Below are 11,243 nucleotides of genomic sequence, written 5' to 3' on the forward strand. Positions count from 1 at the left end.
CAATGCATATTTACCTGAAAAATCAATAAATACATCTAAAATCACAGAACTATAACATTGTAACTTGGTAGCTATAACATACCAGGGGCATAATCCAGACTAGTGAGGAGCTGTATGACCCCTACCCTCTAATATGGAATGCCCTTTACAATGCCTTGCTGCTGTAGCCTCCAACCTGGACAGCTCACAAACAGCCTCCCTCATGCAAATCTTTCCCAGCTATGTGTGTGGGTGTGCTACAGTCAGCCACACCTGGGCTCTTACCAGCTTTTGTTATGTTGCTGGGTGACCTCAATAAACCCCCATCCCAGATCTTCTCACAGAAAGGTATGTCATGTACTGCCAAGCCTGTTTCTGAACAATACAAATATATTACATCCATCATTTCTTAGTTTAAGGGAATAATATGCCAGTGTATTATTTTAAATAGCTATCCAGCCACTTCAAGCTAAACATACTGGATTAGATAATATAGTAAAACAAGTTAACTACAAAGAGAGAGATTTTAAATGAGTATAAGTAATGAGTCATAAAAGTCAGAAATGGTTATAAGAAAAATAAAGATAAAATGCTTACTGGTGCCTACCTTAACAAACTATATTCAATTCAAAGCAACATTTTCTCACTACATGCTTTCAGCTGTCATACTGATCAAACTCTTTAGGTCAGGACCTCTCCCCCCCAGACTCCAACAGCTGTTTCCTTTGTCTTTTCAGGTGCAGAGAATGTGATAGGCAGGAGGAAGGGCAGGCCTAGGGTGTCTCTCCTTTCTTTTAATAGTCCTGTCCCCCTTTTAAGAAGCATTTCTAGCTGAGAGCAAGGCAGCAGGCAGCCTATGTAGAAGGAAACTCCATGCTGTTTCTTGGCTAAGATGGAATTTTTGCCCTGACCCCTTCCCTGTCAGAGAATGGCCACTTAGCTGGTAATGGTCCATTAGAACGTGTTTACACCTGACTGAGGCATTATCTTGCCATTTGTCTGTGAGAAACTAGCTTGGCCACTCCCCAGATTTATACTTTTAGTCCTGGGCTCAGCTTATGGTTATAACTTTACACATAAGCTGCTATGTGTATTTTGCTGTGTTATTATTGATCAGCAAATTATGAATTTTTAAATGATCCCTCACAAGGCATACCTTATATAAACATGATTACAGTAATGTGTAGGGTGTGAACACAGGGGTATATTCTGGTCACTGTAGCATTATCATATTTATTTTTCTCACTTCATCAGAAAAATGGATTGTGATTTTTATGAGATCACCCATAAAAAAAAAGGTTGAAAACATTATTTATTATTATTATTAGCTTTTGTTGTAATGCTCAAAAGCCTCAGTCAGGATTCGTGCCCCATTGTGCAAGGTACTGAAAAAACACACAAGAAAAGGTTCCTGCCTCAAAAAGTTTATCTAGGGGGGCAATTTTGCAAAGACATGAATGACTTTGCCCACATGAAGTCAGTGGGACTACTCAGAGCCCTGATTCTTCAAAACTCTTGCACATATACTTAATTTTATGCATGAGTAGTCCTACTGAAGTTAATGGGACTACACAGGTGAATAATTTTACTAATGTTTGTAAATGTTTGCAATATCGGGCCCAAAGTGATCAGGCACACATCTTATTTGTTCCCTTCTTTTCTGTTTATGTATTAATTTGATCATTTCCTGTATTTTAAGCTCTAAAATAATTGTAATCTTTGATTTTTACTGAATTTTTTTGTGTTAATTTTAGTCCCAGTTTTTCTTATAGTAAACATGACCTTTTTCAGGTTTGGCTTAACCTTTGCCTCATATATATGTGCATAGTTTATAATATATGTTTTAACAGTGGCCTTTTTCTAATTTTTATATCCTAGCCTTTTAAAAATATGAGATTAAAGGCTTGCCCTCCTTTAAAAAAACAAAACAAGACCTATGCCCAAATGCTTCTCTATCTCATTGTTAGCTTCATTTTTTTAAAAAATGAATTAATTTAAATACAGACTACTCCCAACCACCATTCCAGCTGTTCATGCTATCCAAACTATGTTAATTTACTGTTCTATCATCCTGTGCATTCCTACCCCCCTGCTGCTCTCCTTCCTACCAGAACCCTAGACTGAAAGTAAAACTTGCAGCCAATCACATGTAACCTTTACAGTTCTAAAGTGTCTGGTTTTCAGAGGTGCTGGGAACCTACAGCTCTCATTGACTTCACTGTGGGACTTGCAGGTGCTTAGCAGCACTTCTGAAAATCAGATCCATATCCTCCTTGATTTCAATAGAGCTACCTCAATTTGCACCGGCTGAGAATCTGGCTCTATGTCCTCTGGTTCAGGCTTGGGAGGAAAGGAGGGGGAGCAGGGAGAGTTTTTGCTTCCTTTCCCTAGTGGCAGGGAGTGTCTCTGTATGGAAACAGGTAAGGATGGAGAGGAACACAGGAATTATCACATTGGATCAGGCCTATTGTCCATCTTGTTCAGTATCCCGTCTCTGCAGGAGCACAGGAGCCTGCACATGATTGTCTTGTCTCTAGGTCCAAATGGCTCCTGCCACTTCCTACCTGTCTACAGAGTTTGAAAGTCACCATCCACATCAAAACTGGCAAAGAAACAGCAGAGCCCTCCACTGGGACTGCATACTTGCAGAAAGATTTGAGAAATTCTGGTACATTTATTTTTTTCAGAGATAAAACAATTACTGCAAAATAGATATGCAAACACCTCAGCTACCCACAGCAGCACTGTGTGCATACCTAAAACAACCCACAGCCTCCTGGAAACAAGTCTGTTGTCCTTAACAGAACTGCACACCTTCTTCATAGCCTCTTATGGAAATAAATCAGACTGGCTTGGTCATCCAGATGTAAAATTAACCCTGGGCTTTATTTTTTTCCCCAGCAAACAAGAAGGAAACATGGCCACCCCTGAGATACAGTACCAAATGGAGTGTACCTAAGACTGAATGACTCTGTATGAGTGTTGTTCTTTCACTGCCTACTTTTCCTCGGGATTTTCATCTGCATTGACATATCAAACCATGAAAGCACCGGAGGAGCTCTTACAGCCTATCTGGGTCTGTAATCCATCAGCTCAGAAGGATTTGCCTGATATTTCCAAGCTGCTATGGTGTATCATGTCAAAAAATCCACTCTTTAAAAAGTGCCTCTGATCAGATTAGCACAAGAGACCATGACAGCCTACCAGAGTAAACAATATCATTAGTATTGGGAATAAAATCTGTATTTAACTGAAGCTGTCATGGTCTATCAAGTAAATAGTATCCATGAAAGTGTTTAGAAAGCCAAAAGATGGATGTGTTCAATCAGTAACACAGTTACATGTTGGACCAGAACAGATTTTGCATATTCTTGTGACATGTTTTTTCTACTGCTATTCCCCTAGCCCTATCACTTGCCTTCCCCAGGAGTGATAGCCCTATGGAGTAGGGAGTCTTTCTATTTGCTTCAGTGGACTTTGGATCAGGACCTATATGAGGAGGTCCTGTTGGATTTTCTACCAGACTTGCAAAAATCTATTTTCTTCCCCTCCCCTACTGGAGATGGCAAAAGAAATGAAAAGATACTGAAGGCAATGGCAGAATAAACTTTGCTCAGCTCTAAGCAAACAAGAAAAGGGGAGGGCAGTTAAAGGATTCTTGGGACATAAATACTTTTTTTTTGTTCTGTTTGTACAGCATCTGGTACTATGGGGTCCTGGGAATCCCAGGTGCTACCCCAATGCCAATAAAAAGTAAAATAATAATAATAATGAAGAGAAACTACATTTTGCCAGATGCTGGGAATGGGCGACAGGATGGATTACTTGCTGATTCCTGTTCTGTTCATTCCCTCTGAAGCACCTGGCATTGACCACCATCGGAAGACAGGATACTGGGCTAGATGGACCATTGGTCTGACCCAATATGGCCAGACTTGTGTTCTTATGTATATTGCTCTGTGATGTGGTATAAAGATTTTACTGGTATTTTTGTAGGATAACCTCCATAACTGCCATGCCATTTGTAATGCAGCCAGTCCAAACTCATGCTGGTAAAACCTTTGTATCACACATTTGGCTATTCTATATGGGCTATACATTTCACCAAAAAAATGAATAATTTTTGAGAAATTGAAATAAGTTTAGTGAGACTTTTTAAAAATCCCTGCTCTGATGCAGGCAGGCGCCTTAGCACTCTGCATCTAATTGTCCAGGCTTCTGAGGGAGAGGAAAACAATAACTCACGCATTTAAAAACCTATAGACATGACCTAAAACACTTCTAAACATAAGTGTGCCTTGCTCAGAGGCCTACTGTCCCGGGGATCTCCCTGGGCTAGTACAGTTAGCCTATTGGAAGTCTGGGAATCTCCTCTTTCTAGTGCTGCAAAGCTCTTGCTTTTAGCACTTAAGGATCATAAAACGTCCAACTTAAACCTGACAATGTTTGAGTTCTGTGTATTGGCTGTGTAGGGCCTAAGAAGGAAACATTTATTTTGGAGGCTATTTTAGTACCAAGTAAAATGAAATTAATAGCCAGCCATTTGAAGCTGCTCAGAAGTTTGGGATTTTACACTAAGCCCTGAGGAAGATGGATTAGTGGGCAGAGGCACAGAGGCCAACTTTCATGTGGTACATAAGCACCCCGACTTTCACAATAAGCCAAACATCAAGCTAATCCGATTTCAAAACAAGGCCAAAACAAGCCAGTCCCTAAGAATCCCAACACTCTATGTGCCTAGATCACCTTGGCGAACACTCTGGGACTGTGGTGGGCCCGCTGCGCACCTCTGACTCTCCACACACCCCTTGTCCCTGCTGGCTGGGAGCCTATCAAAAAAAATAAATAAAAAAGAATCAACAAGCTATACGTCAAACAAGCAACAAGTCAAAAACTAGCCAACAAGCAACTCACAAGCCAGTGAAGCCAAAATCAAGCCCAATTTCTGAGTTTTTTTTTTTTTTTTTTGCGGTTTGGCATGTCTGGGCTGAAGGCAGGTGAAATGGTCAAAGGTGCCTGATAAAAAAGTTTAGCACATGGATATCACCATCATATATATGGTATTATAGGATTACATGCTCAACTCTGGTGATAATAGCTCTAGCACAGGGTTAAAGTGATTTGGGTTATTAGGACAGAATATTGCAAGGGCAATCTTAACCATTGGGCCTGTGCATACAGCCCCCAGTTTTGGGTCTCATCTTGTAGTCCAGAAGCTGAGCTTTCTTTTCCAAAGGTAAGTCCCTGTCCTTTATTGTTGTGAAGAAAAATAAGCATAAACCACATATAAACTGATGGAGTGATGTCTACCTGATCTACAGATCAACAGAGCCAGACGTGTACCCAGAAGCCTCCTACTGCAAGACAAACCCAAGAAAGAAACCAACAGGACTCCACTGGCCATCACATACAGCCCCCAGCTAAAACCCCTCCAATGCATCATCAAGGATCTACAACCCATCCTGGACAATGATCCCACACTTTCACAGGCCTTTGGTGGCAGGCCAGTCCTTGCCCACAGACAACCCGCCAACCTGAAACATATTCTCACCAGTAACTGCATACCGCACCATAATAACTCTAGCTCAGGAACCAATCCATGCAACAAACCTCGATGCCAACTCTGCCCACATATCTACACCAGCGACACCATCACAGGACCTAACCAGATCAGCCACACCATCCCTGGTTCATTCACCTGCACATCCACCAATGTAATATACGCCATCATATGCCAGCAATGCCCCTCTGCTATGTACATCGGCCAAACTAGACAGTCTCTACGGAAAAGGATAAATGGACACAAATCAGACATTAGGAATGGCAATATACAAAAACCTGTAGGAGAGCACTTCAACCTCCCTGGCCACACTATAGCAGACCTTACGGTGGCCATCCTGCAGCAAAAACACTTCAGGACCAGACTTCAAAGAGAAAGTGCTGAGCTCCAGTTCATCTGCAAATTTGACACCATCAGCTCAGGACTGAACAAAGACTGTGAATGGCTTGCCAACTACAGAACCAGTTTCTCCTCTCTTGGTTTTCACACCTCAACTACTAGAACAGGGCCTCATCCTCCCTGATTGAACTGACCTCGTTATCTCTAGCTTGCTTGCTAGCATATATATACCTGCCCCTGGAAATTTCCACCACATGCATCTGAAGAAGTGGGTATTCACCCACAAAAGCTCATGCTCCAAAACGTTTGTTAGTCTATAAGGTGCCACAGGATTCTTTGCTGCTTTTACAGATCCAGACTAACACGGCTACCCCTCTGATACCTGAGTTTGCAAACATCTTGAAATAATAGCTCTGAGAAGAATGAACAGCCATGTTCATGCCAATGGGATGTAAAATCAGATGTCCAATTATCATATCAGCATGAAATATTTCACTGCTGAACAAAGCATGTAAGGAAGAAAGAGGAGGATCATATTGTGGAGATCTGCATGAACTATTGAATGATTCATTTTGGTGCAAAGACTGGGTGGCATTTGGGAGAATACCACCAATTTTCCCTCCTTTCTGCATTCCCCAAACTGATCCATAGAGCCACGAAACCAGGAAAGAAAAAAGGAGTCCAGTAAGCTTCCAGGTTCCACCGAGGGAGAGCTAAACCCAAATTGCCCATGGGTGTGTTTGACCCTGTTGAAAGGGAGTCAAGTCTGAAAAGGCCATCAGAGTTTGTACACCTGCAATTTTCTATGAGCGGTGTCTCATCTTGTCATCCCCAGCGGATGGAGCTTGGTTTGTGGGTGGTGCTCAGAAGACTACCTCTCCTTTTGTTTATCATTTCAAGCCCTGGCACTGGATTCAGAAATGTCATTTGTGCAGCTGAGGAGCACATGTTGAGAAAACTGCATGCATCATGGGCAGTTGTCCTATGGAGGGAAGCCTCAGCTGAGCAGGTACTCAGTTAAGCTCTTGGGGCTGAAGGAGACTTGCTGGTTGCACTGTAATTCTCCACCTGTGGATGGGGAGAAGGGGGGCCAGGCGCTACCACCTATTATCTGGCAGCTGGAGAGGGTGTCATCAGCCCAACTCCAAGAACAATAGTTCCCAGAAGAGGGCACCCTGATTCCCTGGATCAGGGGTCCACACAGGACTCTCTGTTGGGATGTCAAGATGGAAGCCAGGAGAACCCTCAGCTGGTCTGCTGGGAGGCACCCAATACACAATCCTGCTCGGGAGTGTGGGGGCCGACGTAGCCATTCCCCCCTTTTACCCCTCCCCCAAAAAAAGGCCCACAGCCCATCTGAAGGCAGGGAGTGGTGGATTGAGGAAAATGGAGGCAAGAGGTATGTGTCTGTTGATCCTTCAACACAGTTAACATGACTTTAGGTCATGTACATGGACACTCTGTCACCTCTCCCAGGTCAGGTATCCATCTAAACACCACGCTGTCCCAAAGCCTTACACCGGCAATGTACAGAACTCAAACAGCATCAGATTTAAGCTGGACATTTTATGAGCCTTAAGTGCTAAAAGCAAGAGGTGTACGTTGCTGGAAAGAGGAGATTCCCAGACTTTCAATGGGCAGGCAAACTGCACTAGCCCTGGAAGACCCCAGGACATTAGATCTTTAAATCAAGGCACTCTTGTATTTAGAAAGACTGGTTTAGGTCACCATCTGGAGGTTTTAAAATGTATGAGTTATTGTTTTCCTCTCCCCCAGAAACCTGGACAATTAGACTCATGGTATTAAAGCACCTGCCTGTGTATGAGCAGGTTTCCCGCTCAGCCTTGCGCCATCTGGGGTTGTTTGAGTTGATTTAAAAGAAGAAAAAGGGAGCACTGTTCTCAGCGTTTGCCTTTGAGACGACAATGTGCAGCAACTGCCTGATTAGGTAGTAACTGTGATCAATTCATCGCTTATTAGTCATTTTTGTTGTATTTACAATATTTTTCATAGCCATGTTTTAATTATTACAGTGGCATTTCATCAAGCATATAATAGTGATAGATGCATTTCCCATTCCTCTAACCTAAACATCAGACTTGCTGTTTCAGATGCTGGCTCCAGGATGGAGGAGCAATGTTGCCATCTAATGGAAAATTTATGTCATTGCAAGCAGGGCACCCATGCCTTTCCAGATGCCCATTCTGTTTATTCTCATACAGTCCTTTCTATGAAGCATCATAAGATCCTGAGAAGAAAAAAAAAGAGAGGAAGTTTACAAGATGCAAGTTTGCACTTAAATATTGTTGAAGGCTAGTGACAGTGAGGAGATAGGAGAAGGAGGAAGACCTAGAGAGAGGGAAGGGGGAGTGGGATTTTAAATGAATCACAGGCTAAAGTGAACAGGAAGACTTTGAGGCAAGGCACAAAACAGGTCTCATTACCACAGCATGGAAAGAATAAAATGATGCAAATTGAAAACCGTTTTTAAAAATGCATTGCATTTGGTCGCTGCGAAAGGCTTTGGGATCCAGCCTATCTTTCTTTTAAATACTAATAAAAAAAATAGCATAAGGGCTCCAGGTGGTGGCAGTAGCAGTCACCAGACAAACCTTCCACTGTTCTGTTAACAAAATGGATCCTGGCAAGATAGACATGGTAAAGGTAACAGGGGGTAACTTGTTCCCAATTCTCTCTCTCTCTTTGGTGGTTGGGATCTTTCAAACTGAAAAGTGCACTTTATTTGAGGGGGAAAAACACACTTGCTTATGGCTAGTTCACCCAGCACCATCAGTGTGCCCCCTACACACTACCACCCAGACAGAGCACAAATAACACATACACTATTCTTAGCTCAGGTGGGGAGGAAAGCAGAAAGATCCAGCCTCTGATGTACCTGCTTCTTTAGCCAATTAAGGAATCCTCCTCTTCCCAATAACATCCTGGAGAAACATATTGGCGTATAAGCCATTTGAAATGATGCCCACTGGACTGGGCACACGTTTCAAAGGGCAAGCAGTTCTGTGAGGATATTATGGGGGATGATTTTCCTTGGAGTTTCTGCAGCTCACTGTGTTCTCCCCTGGCAAAATATGCAGAAGAATCACTTTCTTCCCCTTCAGAAATGTGACAAGCTTATAGGGAAAGCACTAATTCTGTGTGGAGAGTCAGCTGCCAGGGATGTTGGCCTTGATGTCCTGGTTGCATTTCAGTTCCATTAAATAACTTCTACCTACCTGCACCTTCTCCTTTACCTTCAATCAGATACAGTATTAATCCAATGAGGAGTACTTACCTTCAATCAGATACAGTATTAATCCAATGAGGCACCTTAGAGACTAACAAATTTACTTGAGTATAAGCTTTTGTGGGTTACAGGCCACTTCATTGGATGCATGCAGTGGAAAATACAGTAGGAAGATATATATATATACACACAGAGGACATGAAAAAATGGGTGTTGCCCTTCTAACTATAATGAGAGTAATCAGTTAAGGTGGCTATTATCAGCAGGAGAAAGAAAACTTACGCTCAAATAAATTTGTTAGTCTCTAAGGTGCCACAAGTACTCCTCGTTCTTTTTCTGATACAGACTAACACGGCTACCATTCTGAAAGTATTAATCCACATTATCATAGAAGTGTAGGGCTGGAACATATCTAAAACGGTCATCTAATCCAGCCGCCATGCCGAGGCAGGTTTAAGTATACTTACACCATTCCTGACTTTCCTGTCTAACGTATTCTTAATCTCCAGTGACAGGAATTTCACAACCTCCCTAGGTAATCCTTCCTTCACTTCCTGCCCAAAATTATTTGTAGTGTTGCTCTGCATTGTTGAACAGCTGCCACTTTCCACCTCGGAGGTGGCTGCATTAAAGTGGTTAGTGAAATAGTGAACCAGCATACTGGCCCATGAGCTGTGTCGACACTAGATTTTTTCCAACGATTCCTAGTTCACCTCCATGCCTCACAGCAAAGTCAGGAGCACTGATGTATTCACTGTTCCTGCATCTGTCTGCATTTTTAAATAAGGTATCATCTAATCCTTCTAAGTGGGGGCTAAATGACCCAGTGGGAAAAGCACTGATGAGCACCAGTGTCTTTACACAAGCACTTCCTCTGATGCCACAATTGGTTGAGCTGAACCTGTGGAAAAATCCCAAGCATCCAAGCCATATAGGCTAATTCTTCCTGAATACAGGCAGCCAAAGCATAAGTTTCAATGTTCTCTACAAATAAATTAGGAATAGTTCTCTCTTTAGGTCAGAACTTGGTGGCAAACAAAGAGACTTCCACTCCAAAGTACAGTTCAGCACACTTCCCATAGTCACCTATTTACTCCTCTATGACAGAAAGGCTATGGATAGCAAGGATAGAGCAATAGCGAATAACCACTAAAGCCTCCCCTTGGATACACAGGTCCCTTATATACCTTGTGTTAGAGGAGAAGTTGAAAAGGCTGTTGCCAAAAGAGACTATATTCCTATAGAAGAAGCTTAGTGGAGTGCTGTGTCTGGGAGTTAGTATGGCATCTTACCTGCTGGTTTGGGATGCAATATTCTCAGGGAGGCACTATCTCCAGCTCAGCTGAAGGCATGTTGTTCACGAGCAAAATATTCTTTTGCTTTGGGCTGAAATGAAGGTTAGGGTGACCAGACAGCAAATGTGAAAAATTGGGACAGTATGTGGTGAGGGGGGTAATAGGAGCCTATATAAGTAAAAGACCCAAAAATTGGGACTGTCCATATAAAATCGGGACATCTGGTCATCCTAATCAAGGTAGATGATGGGTTTTCTTTAACAGAGAGAATTGTGGGTAAGATGACCTGCTTATCAAAGATCAGCCATTCACTCAGTCAAGAGGTGAGAAGCTGCTCAGTTCACAGCTTGTGATGACTAGAGTTGGTTTTCCTGGTTACCAGTTTTCCCTCTTGTAAATATTTGAGAGTTTGAAATATTTTTCCATCCTGATTCAGGACAAAAATTCAAAAGCTCAAAGGTACTCACAAAACAAAACCCTTCCCCCTCCCCTAACCCCCCATTTCTGGACAATCAAAAGGTTTCATGATAATTTTCAAATGTTTTGTTTTGATTTCAAACTTATTAACATTTTCAGTCTAATTAGCAGCTTACATTTCAAGACAAAAATATCTTCAATCCAGAAAATGATTTTTTTTTCATTTTGTCAAAGTGTCAAAATGTCAAAAGAAAATGCTTTAACAATTTGAAAACTCTTCTGACATTTTATCAAATCCGACGCTGTTTCAGGTACAGTTTGTTTCAATGAATTGGCATTTTTGATGAAAAATAAACAAAATCCTGACCAGTTCTAGTGCTAACCCCTGCTTTTTAGGTCTTCCTGG

This window comes from Gopherus flavomarginatus, chromosome 6, assembly GCF_025201925.1.
Source record: "Gopherus flavomarginatus isolate rGopFla2 chromosome 6, rGopFla2.mat.asm, whole genome shotgun sequence".
In the NCBI taxonomy this organism is placed as follows: Eukaryota; Metazoa; Chordata; order Testudines; family Testudinidae; genus Gopherus; species Gopherus flavomarginatus.